The sequence below is a fragment of the Notechis scutatus genome, chromosome 3 (genome assembly GCF_049901735.1).
Source record: "Notechis scutatus isolate UNSWTSFEM ecotype Mainland chromosome 3, rNotScu1.2, whole genome shotgun sequence".
Classification (NCBI taxonomy): Eukaryota; Metazoa; Chordata; class Lepidosauria; order Squamata; family Elapidae; genus Notechis; species Notechis scutatus.
In genome coordinates, this window is record NC_142011.1 from 27,778,746 (window position 1) to 27,802,408 (window position 23,663).

At 38.2% G+C, this 23,663-nt stretch overlaps 1 long non-coding RNA gene and 1 pseudogene across 1 annotated transcript in view; both read left to right on the plus strand.

Annotated features, from left to right (window-relative positions):
• LOC148131122 (uncharacterized) overlaps positions 1-19,053 on the plus strand; it is a 114,353-nt gene extending 95,300 nt beyond the window's left edge. The window contains exons 2-3 of the long non-coding RNA XR_015748322.1: positions 15,616-15,668; positions 18,774-19,053. This is a non-coding gene — a long non-coding RNA (uncharacterized LOC148131122). The remainder of the gene's footprint in view (positions 1-15,615; positions 15,669-18,773) is intronic.
• Positions 149-1,158, plus strand: LOC148131124 (uncharacterized; annotated as a pseudogene).
• Positions 19,054-23,663: the final 4,610 nt, after the last annotated feature.

Sequence of the window (23,663 nt, forward strand, 5' to 3'; positions counted from 1 at the left end):
CAGAAAACTTCTAAAAAGCAAACTGAATGGCGGTAACACCATCAAGGCTATAAATACCTGGGCCATACCCGTCATCAGATATACTGCTGGGATCATAAACTGAACACAGGCAGAGCTGGACAGTTTGGATAGGAAAACAAGAAAACTGATGACCGTACACTATGCGCTGCACCCGTGTAGTGATGTCAACAGGTTATATTTGCCCAGAAAAGCAGGCAGCAGAGGACTTTTGCAAGTGAAGCAGACAGAAGAAGAGTCAAAGAAGAGAAGCATGCTCTGGCAGATTATGTGAAAGACAGTGTTGAACCAGGGTTGATGGGGGTCAACAAGAGGAAGCTGCTCAAAGTGCAGCAAACCAAGAATCAATATAGAAAAACAGCTATGCAAACTCAGGCTGACAGCTGGTGTAACAAAGCACTGCATGGACAGTTGCTTGAAAAGATCCAAGAAAAAGTAGATAAGGAAAAGATCTGGTTATGGCTGAGCAACGGAACACTGAAGAAAGAAACAGAAGGCCTGATTCTTGCAGCCCAAGAACAAGCCATCAGAATGAATGTAATTAAGGCCAGAATAGAAAAATCTGCTGATGACCCCAAATGCAGACTCTGCAAAGAAGCAGATGAAACCATTGATCACATACTGAGCTGTTGCAAGACAATAGCTCAGACTGACTACAAACAATGTCACAACACAGTCGCTCAGATGGTCCACTGGAACTTGTGTCACAGCTACCATCTGCTTGTAGCAAAGAGCTGGTGGGATGATAAGCCTGAAAAAGTAGTGGAAAATGAGCATGCAAAACTACTGTGGGACTTCTGAATACAGACTGACAAAGTTCTGGAACACAATACCCCAGATATCACGATTGTGGAGAAGAAAAAAGTGTGGATCATTGACATTGCCATGTCTGGTGATAGCAGAATCAACGAGAAACAACTTGAAAAAATTACCAGAAATCAGGACTTGAGAATCGAACTGCAGAGACTCTGGCATAAACCAGTGCAGGTGGTTCCAGTGGTACTCGGCACACTGGGTGCTGTGCCTAAAGACCTAGGCAAGCACTTAAAAACAATTGGCGCTGACAAGATCACCATTGGTCAGCTGCAGAAGGCCACCTTACTGGGATCTGCTCGCATAATCTGCCGATATATCACATAGTCCTAAATGCTTGGGAAGTGTTTGACTAGCGATTTGTGATACGAAACTCAGCATAGTCATCTTGTTTGTTGTGTACACTGTTGTTTTTGTGTATAATAATAATAATAATAATAATAATAATAATAATAATAATAATAATAATAATAATCCAACGCTACCTTAACAGCTCCTAGGTCCTTGGTTAGGTTAGCAGAATAGAAAAGAAAGAATTGGAGAAAAATCATAAAATGCAAAGAGAAGTAGAACAACTGTGGGAAACAAAAGCAAAGATAATATTTATAGTAATAGGCACCTTGGGTGCAATCCCAAAATATCTGGAGCCCCATTTAAACACCATCAACATTGATAAAATCACCACCAGTCAATTGCAAAAGGCAGCTTTACTTTGAAAAGCTTACATCCTTGAGAAAGACTTGATAAGAGAATAAAAATGCTAAATCCAGTCTAAATAACTGGCTGACTGAGCGATCAACCACAATAATAGGATTTTCACATACAAACTAATTGCTGTCTAGAATGCAAATGCATCAACTATTAACAGTAATTAAAATGAAAATATTTTTTTATAGATGTGGCAATACTGAGGAAAAAGAATAGGAAAACTGACAAAATATCTATTTTATCAGATATAAAGATCAATTCTATGTAATAATTTTTTAAGTTAATGCATCATTAAGGCAGAATAACAAACAGATTAAACACATTTTTGTGTTTAATAGATATTTTGGCTATATCAGCAGTAGATTTACAGCCCCATTCTCCTAAGTTGCTGGGTACATCTTATATCTTATGTTACTTGGATAATTCCTTAAGTTTCCAAGAACACCAATCATACATGTGATTTTTTTCTTTTTTGTTCTTTGTATTATTGTTTAATAACAGAAACAATTCCACTCCCCAAATTTTTAATCGACGAAGAATGAAACCAGAAAAGAAAAACTAAAATAAAAAATAAATAAATAGGAAATAGGAATGAGCAATCTAGTCGATTTTGTTTCTTCCTTATTCTCATTTTTGTAACCATATGAAATGCACTAAACATTCTTTTAAAGAAGAGGCTTGCATGTAAATGCTTACACAAGATCAATATACTGTAGGTACAAACATAAAATATATTATTGTTATTTTTCCCCCAATAATGTTTTGAGTATCTCACTTATTTTTCTACAAAGGGCATATGCAATTTTGCACAATTGTTTTCTTAATATATTTTTTAATTGTTGGGGATATGCATTGCAACATTTGCATATATATTTAAAATGACAACTAATTTTGGTTCATGCATTGATTCAAATATGCAAAATGTGAATTAAATAAATTCCTGCTCCCATCTTTAATCAAGTTTAAATTTAGAAAATCCATTTGGGAGTTTCACCCTAAGATTTATTTTAGCTCTCATTCTTTCATGTAATTCTTACACATAGAGTGATAGCTAGCTATTGCTACCTATTTTGTTAATATTATTGGGAATTATGAAAAGAATCAACTCTTGACATTTGACTCTTTACCAGAATCCAGTTAAACAATTTTTACTGGTATAAATTCATATATTTTAATAAACCTACTATATAACAAGGCCAAACAATAGCTACTATCTTAACCAGAAATTATGCAGGTTCTTTTTAGTTTCTTTTCAACATTTTAATCCTGTGAAATCTAACTAGCATTGTTATCGGGGGAATAGATTTTCAGACTCACAAGAGAAAAAATAAAAGCATCAAAGAGAAAATCAATTATAAAGTGCCAAATAGCATATTTGAACATAATATCTGGGAAGGATCTCATAGCAGAGAGATGAAAATATATTATAACAGCACTGATAATGTTATCTAGTTTGGGTAATGAAATATCTGCAAGAAAATCACCAAGCTCAGAGAGCACCAAGGATCCTATAGTTCAACCGCTGACCTACAAATATTCTCTTCTTTTGGTATTTTGGCTTTAAAATGCAAATATTTGTAATTCTTGAATTTTAAGTTTCAATCTTCCAAAGAGCTGGTTTTCTCATGTTTCATTCCACTCTTAACTCCCTTTATTTCATAAACTGGCTGTCTAGTAATTATAATTTAGTTTAGTATGGTCATAGACCAGAGACCAGAACAAATAAAAATACCCAGTAAAACACTCAGTAAATATACAATTAAAAATTCTAGTATAACATAATAAATAACAACTAAAATATATGATAAATTCCAGTCTGTCAATTATACATGTTCTAACTATTCTAAAATTACAATCCATAAACTGTTTGGCCCATTGTCAGTTTAATACTAAAAGGGAAAGGAATAAGCAGTGCAAAGGGTTTACCACATTTGTTGTATAAAATAAGTATGGTGGATTAGGCTGCATAGTAGGTTTTGAGAGGAAGCAAATACAGGCAACCTTCAACAAATATCTTTGAATTTCACTTAATGAAATTTTCCAATATGCAGCAGACTGAAGTAAATTTGCTTCAACACATTATGTTATAATGTGGATTTTTTTTAAAAAAAATCTTATATTATATTTCTGAGAAAAGACAATAATCTTTTAATTAATTGTCTAGCAATTAATTGAAAATTGATATTGCAAGCAGGTTATGCTTTAGATATGCTCTATCAGGACCAAATGATCAAGTATACACAAAACAAATAAAGTCTCTAGTTTATTGTCTGAAAAAAAAAACCTAATGTTATTAAATGCGGTCCAATATTTGTATGTATTCTGCAATCATATATCTCATTTGCATCCTAGTGTCAACAAACTAATAATGGTTTTGCTGAAAAGCTTCCTACAGCAAAAGATGGAAATAGACCAAGTGATGTCTAGACTTCTTTTGAATTTCACCATTTGTACAGAAGGATTAAATCTTCCTCTAACATGTCAGGTTTAACATTTGCTGCTGGGCTTCACATATTACTAACATGTATCTCAATAGGATTTAAGTCTTAGATGTGATGTTCATGAAATGCTGTTTAGTGGATTATTATACCAACAGCAGATAAAATCTGACAGAAAATTGGCAAATTAGCTAGCACTTCTCCTTTTTTTTGACAATGTAATGATTTTAGTATCAAAATAAGAAATTTAGGAATTTCACTTGAGAAAAACAATCCATTCCAAAATTATGTGACATTGACAAATACTGAATATAATCCAGGAACAGCAAAAATTTGAACACTAACAAATTCATCTTCAAAAGGAGAAAGACCATCTCCAAGTTTAGTTGTCATGACTGACAGATGGACTCAACATTTTGGAATAACTCACTTTATCATGTTCTTCCGTTTACCAGATAATGAGCTATTTCTATTATGTGGTACATTTGTGTAAAGTTTCACTTCAAAGATCTAATTCAGCTGAACCCTTGAATCAAGTTCATTTATTACTCAAATAGTCAATTTAAGAAGGAAGCCTCTGTACTTATTACATTATTTGAAAGGGGACTTGTTGTGGTTCACTGGCAGCCTGTGCTACAGTGGAATCAGACAGTGGGGAAGACAGGGATCAATCTAGGAGTCTGGAGAGGACTCGGATGAGGGTACTGCATCTGATACAGAGATGGGGCCAGGACCATCTGGGAATGGTGTGCTGACTCCGGAGCCTCTGGAGTCTGGCCGCAGCGATGCAGAGGAACAAGGGGTGCCTGTTCCCAGTGTGCATGTGTGCGGAGCTGCTAGAAGGCAAGAGCAGCTGAGACAAAAGGGGCAACTCAGGAGTAAGGCATAGAGGTTATTGCCCCTCCCATAAGGTATAAAGGACATGCAAATCTGTTAATTCAGATTAATCCTTGAAGCTCTGTGTGGACTTTGTACTTCAGTTGCTTTTTCATAGTTCATTTGGCACTTTAGTTGTTGGCAGCAATTCAAAGGAGAGAAAGGTGGGTACTTATCTCAAGGGACTGTTTGGGACTCATTACAGGCTGGGAATGAACATAATTCCCAGCGCTGAAATAAAACAAGAGTTGTTTTAACTAAGTGTGTACTTACCGTATTTGCCGGCGTATAAGATGACTTTTTTGCCCTGAAAAACATGCCTCCAATTGGGGGGGTCGTCTTATATGCCGGGTCGTCTTATATGCCGGCAAATAGTAATTGGGAAGCACTGCGGCTGCCCGCGGCTGAGGCACTTTGCGCACCATGGAAGCGAATCCCGTGAAGCCGAAAGGAGCAGCCAGCCTTCTCCCAGCTCCCAAGGAAGCGAGGCTCGCACCGCCCGAGCTCCGCTGAGGTATCCGGCTGGGGCTGTCAGGAGTTGTTACCGCTGTCGCGGCTCCGCGCGGCTCCAGTCCCGCGTTGCCTCGGGAAGGGAAAGGCAAAACCAGGAGCCGCTGCTGCCATTACAAAGCGCCGCCGCGGCTCTTCCTTTTTGCCTTTCCCTTCCCGAGGCAACGCGGGACTGGAGCCGCGCGGAGCCGCGCCAGCGGTAACAACTCCTGACAGCCCCAGCCGGATACCTCAGCGGAGCCCGGGCGGTGCGAGCCTCGCTTTCCTTGGGAGCTGGGAGAAGGCTGGCTGCTCCTTTCGGCTTCACGGGATTCGTTTCCACGGTGCACAAAAGTGCCTCAAAAAAAAAAAAGTGCAAAAGTGGAAGGCGTGCGGAAGAGGGGGCGAGTATATAACAAACTATATTTTGAGTGGAAATGTTGGGGGGTCGTCTTATACGCCGGGTCGTCTTATACGCCGGCATATACGGTAATTACGGTCTCAGGAAGCCTTGGTCGGAACAGGACTGTCTTGCAAAAACAAAAAGCTTTTTTTCTTAAGAGATCTGGAAAATTGATATGGCTCAATTTCCCAATTAAATGGAACCATGAAATTAGATAAGACTGATGACGTGAATTGATTCAATTGTTGAAACTAAATCTTAGCCAATAGAGGACAAGAGAATACAAAAGTTATGAATATAACAACCATAGTTACTTCAAAATAAAATAATCAAACCAGCCTTATGTCTGAGATACCCAGTAATTGTATATTAAATCAAAATTGTTACATGCCAAATCAAAAATCTGTAACTGTTAAACCCTGTGTTCTTCCTTGTTTGTTCTTTGCTCCTGTGTGTTGCTGAGTTCCAGTTATTATTATCCTACTTCTAGCCCAAAGAACTAGGGCAACGAAATGTCTCTTTTTAAAAGTAGAAAGAATTTGAGGGCTCTGTCTCTTTTAATTCATTAATGCTGTTACTCAGTAAATATTTTCAGTGAACAAATGTGCTTTCTAATCCATCTCATGCTGCCTTACAAAAAATTGGACTACTATCTCTTTGGAAAAGTCTCCCCCTCCCCCAATCCTTCACCTTTCCTTTTATATGAAGAATGAATGACCTGTTTCAGGCTGAGGGCCACACTAGCTCTAGACTGGATGGACAAGCACTTCCCTTCAATAAGCAAGCAAAGCAAGGACAAATAATTTGTTATGCCAGGCAACAGCAGGAAACAAGACTGCAGCCACTTAGATCAGGGGTCCCCATGTTCCACTTATGGGCTGCAGCCGGTTTAAAACTGGACCCGTACAAGTGGTGGATGAGCATGTGCATGCTCGCACAGCTCCACTTATGTGAGTGGTGAGTGCCTTTACTTGTGCTTGAAGCTCCATTTGTGCACCTGCCACTCACACACAACCATCTCCCCATCCCATTGAGCTGCCAAGACAGAAAGGTTGGGGACTGCTGACTTAGATAACCCCACAAGGAAATTCAAGAACTAAAAATGACTAATATTTATTGAAGAAAGTAGGAAGCCTTTCACAAAAGATTTTCAGCAAATACTGTGACAGGAAATATAAATCTCATCAGAATTAATATCATCTTGTTTCTCACTGTCCATGTGAGAACAACTTCTTACATGTTATTTGTCAGTGATTGTATTAACTGAATTTATATTAAATTACTTCGAATTAATTTACATTAAATTAATAGAGTTAATATCTATGTGTGCCTGTGCCTTCAAGTCAATCTTGACTGCTGAAATGACTGCATGGACTTGTTTTCTTGGCAATATTTTCAGCAGTGTCTTCTTCCCAGTGCCGTGAGAGAAAAATATTGGCTTTGTGCCTAAGGCAAAATTTGAAGTCACTGTCTCTAGCCCAATCTTTAACCACCATATCAAAAATGATTCTCAATACAACTAATTAACAATAGTTAATTATGATTCTCTCCATGTTTTATTATTTCTTCCCTTTCTTACATTAAAACTTACTATTTGGCAGCAACATTTGAATGGCTTTGAAAATCTTATTCATCTCTTTGAGATCTGCAGTCTGTAGCACTAGCAATAGCACTTAGACTTAAATACCACTTTACAGTTCTTTACACCTCTCTCTAAGTGGTTTACAACAATTTGGGTCTTCATTTGACCAACTTTGGAAGGATGGAAGGCTGGTTCAACCTTGAGCCTAATGAGATTTGAACTGCCAAATTGCAGGCATCCGGCAGGCAGCAGAAGTAGCCTGCAGTATTGCACTCTAACCACTGCACCACCATGGCTCATCACTGTGTACTCCCATCTTCAGTTTTATGTTTAAAATTGAAAATGAATCTGAAACCTGCTGCATGCAAAGCATGTGCTGTACTGCTAAGTTACCATGCTTGTAAAATGAAGCCAGGGGTTAAGAGTGTAAAGCTAGCTGTTCTACTAGCCTAAGTACTTTATTATTTGTGTATCTTTAACATTTACACTGATAGTAGTATGTGCATAATAGTAGAAAGTGAGATCACTGTCAAAAGCTTTCAATAATACAAAAATGGAAAGAAAGAGAAAAGGGAAAGGACATAGAATATCCTTTTACTGTAGTATGATTCTTATACGACCAAGAAAAAGGAGAGTTTTGACCTTTACAGAATGCCTTGGCCTGGTCTTTTTAACTTCACGCTTCAGAAGAGGAGCTGAGGGAGTAATAATTAAGCAATCAGCTATTCACATAACAAGCTTGCTTCCCATTGACAGATTCTGGGCCTATGTGATAAGGTTACCTTGATGTCTTGATCTGAGATATCTATTTCACATATATTCAATTTATATATGAGAAAGCTGGAAGTTTGTTCACGTTATATATTGCTGCATTGCCTTAGGCCTTAGAAATAGAGCTGCTCATTGCAGTTTTTCTAAGCATTAATAGCTCTGCTTCCAAGTGCTCTGAATCTAATGCAGTTAAACTATAGGATATTCCAAGCTATAGGATATTCCATTCCCCAAATGGAAAACTAGTGTATCAAGAGAAACAGGAATTTAGGCCATGTAAGGGTTTCATACTAACTCCCTTTTTATGATCCTGTAGTCCCTATTTGGCGTAGAGTGGCAATGACTGGATGGAGGTGAGTACTTGGCTGCATACCCTTCTTGATGCCTATATGGAGTTTGTTGTATATAGACATTTGCATACTCGTAATACTACGTTCCGATTGGTCAATCACTACCACCTAGCGATTGGTGGCTAACAACGGATTATGATTGGCCGCCCAAACAGCGGGAGGTTTAAAATAATGCCATTGGTTGCGAGCCGCGAGCAGCCGCTATAAAAGAGGCTGCCGCAGCTCGAGTTTAGTTGAAGTTACTGATAGTTAAATAAAGAGTTGAACTCAACTCCGGTCTCGAGTCTACTTTGTTCTGGCGATGGAACAGAGTTTGCAGCAGATATTTTTTTCTTTACGCGCTAGGAGAAAAACATCTGCCACTGCCTAGGATTGAACTCTTAACCTTCTGAATGGGAAGACAGCACCTTCATCACTAGGCTACCACACCATTCTATGCATGGGTTTGATATTGAGGGGAAATATGAATAGAACAGAGCAGAGGAGTACAGAGCAGAATACTTTATTTGGCCAAGTATGAATAGACACACAAAGAATTTGTCTCTGGTGCAGAAGTTCTCAGTATACATGCAAAGCAACAGAGTAATAATATTCATCATAATACCAATAAGAGGGGGTAATAAGGAAGATAAGAAGGATAATAATGATACTACAGCCATACAACATGAATACATAGACATTAAATACTGTGTTCAGCAGTGATAGCATGTGAAAAAACGGTCCCTGCAATGCCTTATACAGATATTCAGTTATAAAAATATATAGATGATTCAATTTCATAATGTGCTATATTTTGCTATTTCAATCTTTATTGTTCCAGGGTAAATGGATACTGAAATAAGAACTATTGCCTGAACAAGTTTTGGTCTAGTCCATTTGGGATACAGTTGAAGTCAAGCTAGAAGGACTTTTATAGAATGGCCTTTAGAGACAGATCCTTGTTCGAAGGAAAATATTTAAGATTGCCAAAGCCACTGAGTCCTCAAGGGTCAGTAGTAGTTTACCAGATATTCTGCTTTGCAGTACTAGACAAAAGCCATGTGTAGGTGGGATGTCCCAATTAAAACCTCATTCATTTTACTGATATATAATACTGAAGGCATGTTTTCAGAGCATGCCAGCCCTGGCACAATTATTTCATTTCACTGTACTCCATGGGAGGGAGAGGAAAGCTGTTCCTTTCCCTTTCTTAAAGTGAGACTCTTTGAGCAATTGGTAGGCCAACAAGTATATTTCTCTCATTGCATTTTATATTTTGTTATTTTACTAAAAATGTAACATCTGTGGGATAAGACACAATAAACTATTAGGAGCTCCATTATAAAATTAGACATGGAAACAATTAAAAGAATTGAGAAAAGATTTAAAAGAGCCAAGGTCACCTCCTTATTTCTGTTTAGGGTTGAGCTATAACCTCATTCGTCACTCCAGCTTTTTTGAGATGTTCATGCTGTTTTTAAAATAATTTTAAATGTCTGTGTTTATTTTGCATGTGTAGTAAATTGCTACCATCATTTGGGAGTGCCGTATACATCTCAAATAAAATTAATGAACACAATGGTAATGTGCAAAAGACAGTTGGAGTCAACCTTCTCTTTGCTGCCTTATATAACCATCTAAAAATGTGAGAAAGACTAGCGCCTCTCTGTGCTCTTCCTCACTAGGAGCTTATAGAATCTTTAGAATCATCCAGCCATCCTTAAGGTGATATAAAGCCTGCTCTGATTTTAGTATTTATTTGATTTGTCAATCCCTTACAAGATACAAGTATAAGAATAAATATAGTTTTGAATACATGAGATAGATACTTATAAGAAAAATAAAAAACAATAGGACAGGGACGGTAGGCATGTTGGTGCGCTTATGCATGCCTCCTACAGGCCTCTTAGGAAGGGGGTGAGGTCAATAGTAGACAGTCTAAGGTTAAAGCTTTGGGGGTTTGGGGAAGAAACCACAGAGTCAGGTAGAGTATTCCAGACATTGAGCACTCTGTTGCTGAAGTCTTATTTTCTACAGTCAAGTTTGGTGCGGTTAACCTTGAGTTTGTATCTATTGTGTGCTCTTGTATTGTTATGATTGAAGCTGAAGTATTCATTTGCAGGTAGGACATTGCAATGTATGATTTTATATACTATATTTAGATCGGACTGGAGGTGGCATAGTTCTAGGTTTTCTAGGTCTAGAATTTCAAGTCTGGTGGCATAAGGTATTCTGCAATGAGTAGAGGAGCAGAGAACTCTTCTTGTGAAATATTTCTGGACTTTTTCAATTGTGTTAATATCAGATACATGATATGGGTTCCAGACTGATGAGCTGTATTCAAGTATAGGTCTAGCAAATGTTTTGTATGCTCTAGTTAGTAGTGTGATATTACCAGAGAAGAAACTACGTAGGATTAGATTAACAACTCTTAATGCCTTTTTGGCTATGTAGTTACAGTGGGTTCTAGCACTTAGATCATTTGAGATGAGTACTCCAAGGTCCTTGACAAAGTTTGGATCCTCAACAAGGTCTTGACTATTTAGCTTGTATTTTATTTTCTGATTTTTTCTGCCAATATGTAAGACAGAGCATTTATTTGTTGAGATTTGAAGTTGCCATTTGATTGACCATTCTGATACATAGTCAAGGTCTTTTTGGAGGGTAGTAGTCTTGTCTGTGGTGTTGAATAGCTTTACATCATCAGCGAAAAGAACGCTGTTGCTCTTAATATGATCACAGATTACAGTTATATAAGCACATCAATGAATTGATAATGCTAGAAGACAGTATAAATCACTAATGAAGACATGACCTTGGTCAGCAAGCAGCCTTGAAATCACCAAAGGATGAGCTGGATGAGCTGATTGCATGCATGGATTAGTAAGAGCTATGAACTCTCAAGTTCCTTTTAATTTGAAAAGGTTCTTATGGGAGATTTCCATAGTAATCTCTTACCACAAAACAGAACTATTCTAAAAACTGAAGTTAGTTTCAGAAACAAATATTTTCAGCCAAAATAAAAAAGTATATTATAAAGACTCAAAATTCAATCTGTGTGTGTAGGTCTAGGTGTGTTTGGGTCTTTTCCCGTGTAAGATTAAGAGTATCTTGGCAACATTTTGGTGAAGTCTCACTCGCCATCCTCAGGCTGGTGCTTTCGGCTTCGTGCCAGTGCAAGCAGTGTGTGATCGGAGCTGCCGTCTCTCTATAAATACTAGTGGTGGGGGCTGGTGTGCTGGGCTGGTTGGCTGTGCTGCTGCCTCTTGATTGGTTGATGGAGTTGATGTTGGTATAATGGGCTGTGTGATGGCCTTGTGAGTTTTGTTGTGGAGATATCCTGCATCTTGTGCTGTAATCTCCTGCATTGTTTCTTTTGTCGTGATCTTTTTTCCATTAGCCTCTTGTGTTTTAACAGCTTGGGTAATGGGTAATGGGTTGTGTGATGGGCTTGCGAGTTCTTTTGTTGTGGTATCTTGGGTCCTGCACTGTAATCTCCTGGGTCCTTTGTGTTTTGATCTCTTTTCAATTAGCCTTCTGTGTAGTAACGGCTTGGGTAATGGGTTGTGTGATGACCTTGTGAGACTTATTGCTGTGGTATCCTTGGTCTTGTGCTGTGATATCCTGGGTCATTTGCTGTGTTGCAACTTTTTGAGTTCTTGTGGTGTAATTTCCTGAGTTTTCTGATGCGATATCCTGAGCGGGTGGCTGTGATGTAGCATTCTGGGTTTTAGTCTGGCTTCGAGTTTGGGGTCTCAGTCTGTGTTCTTGGCATGTGTCAGCTTGTTTGGTTTTGGGGTCGGAGGGTGCAACAGCTGGTGAAGCAGCTGTGGTCTGTTTTCTGGATGTTGGTTGTTCTTCGTTTATAGGATGGGCTTGGGCCTGGGTCTGATGAGGGGGATTGGCAGTGGTGTCCCGTGTTGTTTTGGGTCTGGTGTTGGTTTTCGTGGCTGGGACTTGTTTGTTGGTAAGGGCTAGCTTCCAGATGTCTGGTAGGCAGGAGGTATCATCCCGTCTATTCATGTTATGGGGTTGTTTCTCTATCTCGATGGCTTCCCTGATTATCCTCTTGCTGGAGTGTTCAGTGTTGGATATTAATTTGGTTCCTTCGAAATTAATTTCATGTCCTGTGGCTTTAAGGTGCTGGAAGAGGGAGGAAGTATTTTCTCCTCTTCTGACTGCATTTTTGTGTTATGTGATGCATGCATTTATTCTCCTGTTGGTTTGTCCAATGTATGTGGCTGGGCAATTGTTGCATGGTATTTTATAAACTCCTTGGTTTTCTAGCTGGATCTTGTCTTTGGGGTTTCTTAGGATGTTGGCTATTTTTTGGTCAGTGCTGAAGGCTGTCCTGATATTGTGTTTGTAGAGAATTTTGCTGATTTGTCTGTGGTGCCTTTGATGTAGGGGAGGAGTGCGATACCGCTGTTTTGTTCTGTGTCTTGTTTTTTTTTGGGGGGTATCACTTTTCACATTAGATTGGTGATAGTGTTCCTTTGGAATCCATTGGAAATTAATACGTTAGTGCGGGTGTGTAGTTCTGTTCTCAGGTGGTCTTTGTCAGCTAGGCATTTGGTTCTGGAGATGAGGGTCTTGGCTACGGAGTTGATCTGTGCAGGGTGGTGATGGGATTGTGCATTTAGGTAGCGGTTGGTGTGTGTTTTTTCCGGTAGATGGTGTGTCCTAGGGAGCCATTGGATAAATGATAGCTGTCTATTTACTCGGAGCCAAGCCGCACTAAAAGCCTCCAATACAGGAACACAATGTTGCCAGCCAATCAAGACAAAAAAAAAAAAACACAAAACAGACAGAAGATATTAGAAACACCAATCAAGCAGAACACAGCAAACTCCAAGACCAACCAAGACTCCCAACCAATCAGGATGAAGAAAAAACCATTCTGGCACAGCAGTAGGCTAGCCCCAAATTTAAAACAGAAATGGCTGTGAAAGTCTGAAGAAAGAAAAACCCTTATGTTATTATCAGAGGGAGTATTCAGCAGGTTCTGACCAGTTCTGGAGAACTGGTCGAAGAAATTTTGAGTAGTTCAGAGAACCAGCAAATACCACCTCTGACTGGAGATTTTACAGTATCCTTCCCCTGCCACGCCCACAGAACTGGTAGTAAATTTTTTGAATCCCATCACTGGTTATTATGATTGTCAACCATCTCTACATAATTTCAGAACTGGGAATGTACTAGATGTACAGGAGATCTAGCTAAATCCTGGAATCTCAGGTGAAAAGGAATAATTGAAAAATAACATTCATTTTGTTGGGTTGGGCAGGCTGATTAGAACTTCCTCTATTCCAGTTGTGGGCTTCCACATAGTTCTTAATTTATTTAACCAGAGCTCGAGATCTCTGTCAAGGACAATGAACAATATCCTTTATATAAATTGCCATGATTCAAAAAAGAAGAATTCTATGTCTCTTGAATTACAATAATTCAGGTGGTCCACCCAGCATTGGTTGAGCAATTCAATGTCTTGTAGGGAGAATGGATGGAGTATCCATTACTCTGAGCAGCCTGGTGAGATTTCTTTATAAGTTGTATTAAATAACTTGGCCTCCTGAGAGATATGTTTTCTGAAAAAGATGGATGATGTAACTCCTTATAATATTGCCACACTCCAGTTGCTGCTCTGCTGCCTTCAGAAAAGAGCACACCATTTCTTAAAAGAACTTTTCCTATTCCACAGAACTCTCTTCTCAGTATATCAGTCTGAAATTTGTCATACTTGTTTCCTATTGAAAGGACTACTCTCATTGCAAGTCCCATTCACATTGTTTCAAAATAACAACATTATTACTTGAAAAGGAAAAAACTCAAAAGCAGGTTATAAAAAGAGCATAGTTCATAAGACCCTGGATTGATTTCTAAGAAATTTGGCATATTTCATTCCAATAATGCTAAAGAATGCATAGCATTTTGAGTCCTTTCTAATCTATACATTGAAAAGTTACTTTCATTTATGTTTTCTCTGATACTGAGGCCAGTATCAGCCAACGGAGCTCAGTCTCTCCAAATCTTACTCTGGATCTTATTGAGTCTGACTGGCCTTTCCCTGGAGTGACCAAGGTCTGATTGTCTTATTTCTGTATTTTGTATTAAGGCTCTGGTCTCTACATGTGTTTAGAAAGAATGTGTAGCTTCTTTGCACAGTTGCCAAATGATTCATGCTCCTCCCACAAGCAGCTTTTTCATCTTAAACTAAGCAGATAATTGCTTGTCAGAATGATTGATGTGCTGTTGAGCTGTCATTTCCAGGAATTTCTCTCTCTCTCCCTCTCTCTTTCTCCCTCTTTTCTGCCCCTCCCCCCTCGCAATTACAGGACTTTTCTTCTGCGGCTTCTTAAAGAGCTGTAAAAATTTCTGTATTTAAAAGTTGTAATTATTTAATGAATAGCCTTCCACATTTCCCTGTCAGTCCTTTACTATTAACAATCAGTTGGTTTTGTCTCACTGAGTCGCAACTAAAAATATTAAAATAATAATAAAAAGAATGATCTTTACTCTAGTAGATGCTACACAATGTGTCTTGTGGAATTCTTTTTTTGAATAGCAAGGAGAAGAGAAGGAAAGAATTAAAAACTTTAACAGCCTTTTTGGCCCAAATATAAAAAATGAAATGAGGGGTTTTTCAACCATTATATGCTCATTAAGATTTCTGCACATTGCATAGGAATTTCTGTTCTTTTAAAAACTTGCTTTTATGTATAATATATTATTCTTAGCCATCAAGAGGAGACTATTTTAAAACTTGTGTTTTTGTATGACTGTTTGTGTGGTTTTGTATCTGTGTCTGTATGTCTGCGTGTGTGCATGTGTGTGTGCAGAAGAAGAGGGCAAAGAGAAATCCTTGCTTATTTTATCTTCTGCAAATATTACCCTTCCCATGGATGTCTGTAAACGTCTGTTGAGCTTTCAGAATTGAGGTCAGAGCTTTTACAAGCTTCAGTTTGTATCATGAATCCGGAGCCTGGAGTTAATTGTACACAAAGAGACATTGTTGTTTCCATAAGAGGTTACAACACAATTGCATTTTAATTATTTGGTAACATTTTGCTCATTATTGTTGAAAGGTGTCAAAATGCCTTTCTTTCGAGGATTCGATTTTCCCATTGGGAGAGCTCCGGCGCAAGGATACGGACAACTGCTTGAAAGCTGGATCTTTTTATTTTTCAGGAAGGCGGAGAACAGCGAGAAGTCTGCGTTCCTGGGCTAGCTAGCTTCTTATGGTAAGTCCCTGGTTTTTATACCCTTTTCTCCCTTTGTAAGTTGATTTTGTGTGAGTGTTTGTATTTGTGCCTAATGTTTCAAATCCTGTTTGAGTTTGTCTTTATTTCCGCCGGAGGGCAAACTCCGCGGGGTGGCCAGATTGTATTATTGGTTTTCTGTAATCTCTTTTAGCTTTAAGATAGTTTTTCATATTTGTTCTGTGGCAATCTCTTGTCTGTCCCTTTTGTAATTTATATTTTGTGTCTTTTGTCTGTTTGTTTTGTTTATTTGGTATGTCCTGTGTTTGTAAGGGTTTTCTAAATTATCTTTTGTTTCCTTTTTCTATTTGTCTAATTTTCTTAATTACTTAGGCTTTTGTCTATAGGGATTCTTTAATACTTTTTATTTGATTCCTTTTCCTATGTAAGTTTGTTTTCTGGCTGACCTGATGTTCCCCTTGGGCTTTTCCTGTTTTTTGTGACACTACTACCTTCGTGAAATTTCGTTTCCACATTATGTTGTCCATTTCTTTTCTTCTTTCCTCACTGAGCAAGAAAATGTCAGATGTCTCTCCCTCTCGCAGCTCTGAACAAGAATGAAATCTAACCCTAATCAGTATTTATTCATAGAGGAGAGACACAAATTGGAAACTTACAAGTATTTCGTGAATGAGTGTATAGCCCTATTTAGAGTCTTGAGTCACCCTTGGAAGATCAAAGCTTTGAAGGCTAAATCTCATGCAAAATGGCTGGCAAATTTGGTCTATACTATTATTTCAGGAGGAAAACATCCATGCACTTTTGTTTATTTAACATGTGGTGATAGTACAATTAGTCAAGAGACCATAGTGTTGGTATGGAGACACATGACTACTGAATCTTTGGATCTCCAAAGACTAGCTTTACCTTAGAAGAAAATGAGACATCAATGTCTTCAGGGGACAAATAATAAAACCCACATAAGACTTTTGTACTCATGTCTGAAGTTGGGAAGCAAATAAAAAAGGTTGGGTTTGCTTTGCTACTTCACCATAAGCACATCATTCTTATCATTGTTGTTAGCTGCACTTGCCACTGCATTAGAGACATCATTAGGTTTCTACAATCTTATTCTATTTTTAAAATATTGTCCTGCCATTTTTTTAGCTCTAATAATTATGCTCACTATGCATTCATTAAACAGGATTCATGACATGATCACTAGTAATAAGCCCAGCTATTGTATTATCAATCAGATGATGTCAACCCATTGAGAATGTCTTGCACAAGTGTAACACAGAGATTTTTAAAGGGAAAAATTAGGGTTCTCACCAATATAGGTATTGTTACCTGCATGGAAGTTTGCCCCCTTCAAGCATCTACACATGTCGCATGGCCTTTTCATTTGTTGTTTGTTTATCAAATTTATATGGCTGCCCAACTCAGCCCTGTAGAGACTGAAGTCATTTGAACACAAATGAGATGAACAACCTAGAACTAAGGAGAAATTTCCTGACAGGTAGAACAATTAATCAGTGGAACAACTTGCTTCCAGAAGTTGTGAATGGTCCAACACTGGAAGTTTTAAAGAAGAGATTACACAACCATTTGTCTAAAATGGTATATAGGGCTTCCTGCCTGAGCAGGGGGTTGAACTAGAAGACCTCTAAGGTACCTTCCAACTCTATTATTCTGTATTCTAAGCATATTAATGAAGGGGAGGGATTTGATGGGGAATGTTTGTATGGGAACTACTATGTTGGAATGTTCGATGTTAAGGAATGAAAACAGATTTCCAAAGTTCTGGAGACCAGCATTTTGGGTTCTTGTACTTCCAGTAGCCTACTTCATAGCTATGGGTCTTGACAATCTCTATAGGCATGTGCATTAGAAATAGGATATAAATAGCCCAAACTGGAGAGCCAGCTTGGTGTAATGGTTAAGGCACCACCCAGTCACTTTCTCCCAGTCTTAGGAAGAAGAAAGAGGCAAGGCATTTCTGAAAAATTTCCAAGAAAACTGCAGGGATTTGTCTAGTAGTCAACACTGACTCACAGATTAAAAAAAAAAAAAGGCAGCACACAGTGCCACAAAGTGCAAGTGAGTGAAAGTTTAGGCCATGTAGAAAAACACTAGAGAAGTACTTGCTTGATAAGACTTGGTAGGTCTTGTCAAGTTATTTTTGGAGTAGAATGGCACTTACATAAAACATTTCACCTTGACTGGTCAGAATTCCTTGCATTTGGGTTCTAGGTGTGATCATGGAATCTCTATTTCAATAAGGCATATTCTAGCCAAACCAGCTTTCTTATGCACTATCCCTTAAAGAGGCCAAGATGCCCACACTTTGCTCTGTCCTGGTCTTTGGTAAAGGCAAAATAGATGTCTCTCAGTCAGAATTGTGGCTTATCGAAATTCCAAATGTGCCCTATACCTATATTTCCAAAATAACCACTGCACTCCCATTTTTCTTATAGGAAAAAAAATCAGGTCTAAAATTTCTGGAAATCTGTCACTTCAGTCACCTCCTGTAATAATATATTCTTTCTCAGAAGGTGGAACTTGACAGATCCTATTTCATCCAGATATAGGAACTCAGTAACATTTAAATACAACTTGGAATAATATCGGGGAATAGCCATAGTAATAGCATTAAGACGTGTATACCATCCCATAGTGCTTTATAGCACTCTTTGGGTGGTTTACAATATCAGCATATTGCCCCCAGCAGTCCAGCTCCTCATTTAACCAATTTCAGAAGGATTAAGATTGAGTCAACCTTAAGGCCCTTCAGGATCGAACTTTTGGCAGTCAGCAGAATTAGCCTGCAATATTGCATTCTTACCACTCAAGAAGTGGTACTCATTCTTACCATCAAGAAGACCATAATATGGAATGAAAATGGCTGGAAATTTTGAACACTGGGAAAAAAGAGGTATTGCCTTCTATTTCTACTTAAACTATAGAAATTGAAAGACACGTGAATAATTTTAGTCCACGTGAATAATTTTAGTCCACCTCCAGATTTTGAAGTCTTTTTTCTTTGGTATTAACACTTCAGTGCTTCTGAATTCTGAATCATAAGGAACTAGATGTCCATCTTCCTTCATGTGTTAACTACTTTTCATCTGTGTGCTTGTCCCAAAGGTGCGTTTTCAAGAGGCAACAGGACTTTCTGGTTTTTCTTTGAAGATGTTTCACTTCTCATTGAAGAAGCTTCTTCAGAGATGAAAATGGAACAACCATGAGCTGGATGACTGAGAATCTCCACAGACATCTGTTTGCTTAAACTCCACCCAGTTTCCAAGCTGTTGTTTCTTTGCTTCTTTTTCTGAATGGCCACCACAAGATCAGAGGGAATACACTTCTGTAAAATACAGTTCTGCAGATGATTATTTACTTGCCAAATAAATAATTATGGAAACTATTGCTTTCCAGTCCATTTTTCCCCCAAAAGCATTTTACTCCATTATAGGTACCCCTTGTTTGGTGACTACAGTTAGGACTGGCAACTCAATTGCTAAGCATTACAACCACTAAGCAGAAAATAATGTGTTCACAATGGCCTTCATTTCTCATTTGGCCATTAGGGATATCACTGAAGGAGTAAGCAAAAATATTATGTAATCATGACTTGCACATTTACTTCCATGTTCTCCATTAATTATGCTTGTCAGAAGTGCACAAATGGTGTCCCATGACCGCAGGGATGCTGCAATAGTCATAAATGCAAAGATGGGTCACAAAGCTGCTATTCTTTTAACAGTGGAATATCTTTGAATAGTTTCTAAAGGCAGTCAGTAAGTAGCAGTTACTTGCATTAACAGTCTGCAAAGTCATTCTGGCTATGAATGATGGGATCTGAAGCCCAGTATGTGCAAGCACCACTGAGGGAATGCAGCTTTAAATGACTGTAACCTAAAGATCAGGGATATTTATGCAGAGTGGAGTCATGTGTAAAAAAAAAGTTAAGATTATGTGATCAAAGCTGCCATCTTGACTTTTTGACACCCCACCTCCAAAACCCTTTGGAAATGTGCTAGTGCCACTCTTATCCTATAATAGAAACAGCAATAGCAATAGCTCTGGGACTTACATACCGCTCCATAGTGCTTTACAACATTTTCTGAGTGGTTTACAATGACAACATATTGCCCCCAACAAACTCATTTTACTGGGCTAGGAAGGATGGAAGATTGAATCAACCTTGAGCTCTCAGGATTGAACTCCAGACCATGGGCAGAGGTAGCCGGCAATAATGCATTCTAACCTCTGAGTCACCAGGGCTCAAAATCAGTGGTGGGATTCAACATTTTTACTACCGCTTCTGTTGGCATGGCTTGGTGGGCGTGGTGTGGCTTGGTGGGCATAGCAGCAGGATACCGCAAAATCCCCATTCCCCCCCACTCCTGGGGGAAGGTTACTGCAAAATCCTATTTCCTCCCCACCCCACTAACTTGCTTTCCAGCTCTGTTCTTCTGTGCAGGGCAACAAAAGAGACAGAGAATAGGTGGGGCAGGGGCCAGTCAGAGGTGATATTTGCCGGTTCTCCAAACTACTCAAAATTTCTGCTACTGGTTCTCCAGAACTGGTCAGAACCTGCTGAATACCACCTCTGCTCAAAATATAGAATACAGCACTCTTCACCAGAGTTCAGTGCCATTACAAATGCACTGAAGTTAAGAGTATGCAAAAGTTTGTTTGATTAAATAAGCCTTCAGAAGCAACATTATGAAACATCTTTTGTATTTGGTTTCACACAATAAGAGTGCCTTGTCTGCATACGCAGAGACTTCCACACATGCACAGGAATTAGCAGCTTCTTTTCATTTGAAGCAGCTAATTGAGTCAGGTCAGCCAAGCCTGAAAACTTTTTGGAGGTGAAAGTGATATCTCTTTGCAAGGGACAGTGTGTCTGTAAGGCCGATCAGATGCAATCACATAACACTAGTAGCTACGACCTTGAATACTTTACATTCCTGCATTTACTTTAAAAAAAGAGTAATTTTCTTTTCAAATCATTTATTTCAAAAATCATTTATTTCCTTGAGATGATTTTAAAAAAAATCAAATTGTTCTTTGGCTATCAATTTAGGATCATATTCTTCTGCTTTTGCTTATTTTGTCCCTTCTCCCAAGTTATCTATAAAGCATCGCTTCTCCAGATGACAGGGACAATCTGTGTAAGAAAAGTTTTTCCTCAATTGCAAAAACCCCATTGTTTTCCCAACTTTGATAGCATTGTTTTAACAGTGGTGGCCTACAATGACTTGCAACATTATGCTGGAGAAAGAAACTGCTAACGTTTCCATGTCAAGCCTCTAGGCGGCTTCTCTGTACTGTACAGTACAGTCTACAGCTGAATAAGGCAAGCAAGCAAGCAGACAGGCAGGCAAGTAAGCAACTACTGTACAGACATAATAATACATTGTACTAATGAGGTTATAAGCTTTCTAATAAGTCTGCAATTTTATAAATAAGTCTATAATGTCAGGTAGGTTTACTTTGGAGTATGCCCTATCCAGAGGTCTCCAAACTTGGCAGCTTTAAGACTTGTGGACTTCAACTCCCAGAATTCTGGGAGTTGAAGTCCACAAGTCTTTTATTTTTATTTTTTTTTATTGGTTTTTAAAAACAAACATAAACAAACAAAACATAAAAACATCAAGCCATCTTCCATATGTGTACATACAGTGTGCCGGTTGGTTTACAAATTGTTTTGTGCTTCCATTTCGTAGTCTTCAATTACAATTACATTGCATATAATCTTGTATTTTCAATCAAAAATTAAATACCTTAGTATCATTATTAATCAATCATTTGACTATACTTTTATTCATTCATGTTTTACAAGATAATCATGATTTACTTAGTTTGTTTTATAACAGTTCATATTATCATCCCAAATCTATCCTGAAATCATTTTGTAGATATAATAAAAAAGAAGTACATCTTTATATATTTATTATTTTCTAAAAGTCTACATATTTCATTACATCCACAAGTCTTAAGTTGCCAAGTTTGGGGACTCCTACCCTATGCAAATCTTGTGCTCCCTCCTAACTTTTTCTCCTCCTTTTCAAGTTTAAGTGTCATCCTAAAAGACATGGGTAGTTTTAGGTCCACATTGAAGTAGTTTTTATAATGCTCAATAAAGCTGTGAGCAAAGAAATGATTCTGAAGCAAATTCATTAGAGGTTATTTATGGACAGCATAGGGCTTTTTGTTACCTCAAATAAACAAAGCAGTTCAGCAAGAGATTCTGTATTTCTGCCAAATATAAGCAGTTAAGCCTTTTCAACACTAAATAGATAAAACAGAATTCTTATATTTTCAGTTACTATAAAGAAAATAATCTTGGTTTGCTATGGGATTTTAGTAAACTAAAATTTATGCTACAGTGAAATTTCCCTGTATATCAAAGGAACTAGTATTTGGCAGCTAATTATTAGTTTTGGAGTTCACGAGAGATTAGAAAAATCTTCCCTAGCACTATCTGGTGCCATTCAGATATGTTCTTTATCCTCAGCCAGCATGGCTATTACCTGGGGACAATTGGGTATTGTAATCATCATTCCAGTGATGATAAGTCAGTTTGGAAAAGGCCTAATTAATTTTGTCTTAAATTTTGTCAAACAGAGCACAGGAAACTCGTTGATCCTCACAAATAGAAAAACAATTCCTACAAAGTTTGTTCTAGATGTAGGATATCCAAATATAAAACACAGTGCTGAGCCTGATGTGGCATGTATTAATGCTTTCTTGTTAATAACTCTTATTTCATGGTTCTCAGTTTTGAAATTGTGAGCCGTGTCATTTAGGATATTCAGCAATCTCCCAATAACTGTGTTTCCCAACCTTGGCCATTCCCAGGTATGTGGACTTCAAGTCCCAGAATTCCACAGACAGCATGGCTTGTGAACGAAAGTTCTAAGAGCTGAAGTCCAGGTATCTGGAAATGACCAAGATTGGAAAGCACTCCTCTATAGTATTTTGCATTTGGATCCTCTTCCTTTTTCCTTCGGCAGTTCTCTTGTCCTCTAGCTCCTGCCTTTTTATTTTTCTTAGGTCCTTGTGTCCTGTCCCACCATTTATTTTGAGATTCCCAATATTTCTTCCTTTGTTCAAGTAACTGGTTGGTCAATATGCTGTACCATTTCTGCAAATCAAAATCTAGGACCCTTATAGAGCACACAGTAAAACAAAGCAACACACAGCATTGCTCATTATAATTATCCTATTAGGGCATCATGGTCAGACTGCTTTGGATGCATGCAACACAATGAGGACCATACAAATAGGGCTAGTGGAAGCCTTTGGCACTTTTCTCTCTTAGCTATCTTTGTTAGGTTACTGCTTCTCTCATGTTTGTAATAGTGGAAAAGCAGCTATTTCACTTATTAACATAAATTATACTCAAATAATCCATCAAATCCACATTCTACACATCTAATCGTCAATTTTATGTTGATGGCAAAACCTCAAGGAGCCCTGCAAACACCAGCACTTTTCCTTTGTAGTTCCCAGCAATGGATACTTCTTGCTGCCTTATATTTGCAATCACATTGATGGGAACTGTTTGTGGCATTGACTACTGGGAATACTTAAATTCAGCATGAAAGAACTTTGTAGTTAAATTACTTTAAACTGAACATTTTGACAATCCGAGGACCAGAAACAGTTGAATGATGCAACATTTCTTCCAGTTTTTCTTTGTATATTTTATCAAGTGTACAAAACTGACTCAGTTGGAAAGGCTGGTGCCCCTAATTAGTGCCATAATAAAACAAAGAATAAATCACCATGTCCGGCAAACTCCCTGGAGACCTCCAGGCCTAGGTACAATATAGATGTAAGGCAAGGGGAAGGAAAGCAAGGAAGTCCTACAGATTAATCAGATAATAAAGGAAATTTCTTAGTTCTTAAGACTGCCTACCCCCTCTCTCTCCCCTTTCCCACAATTTCCCTCTCCAGAATTTACAGTAGCTATAAAGAGCCTATAAAGAGGTTCAAGGTGAAGACAATTTTTATCTCTGA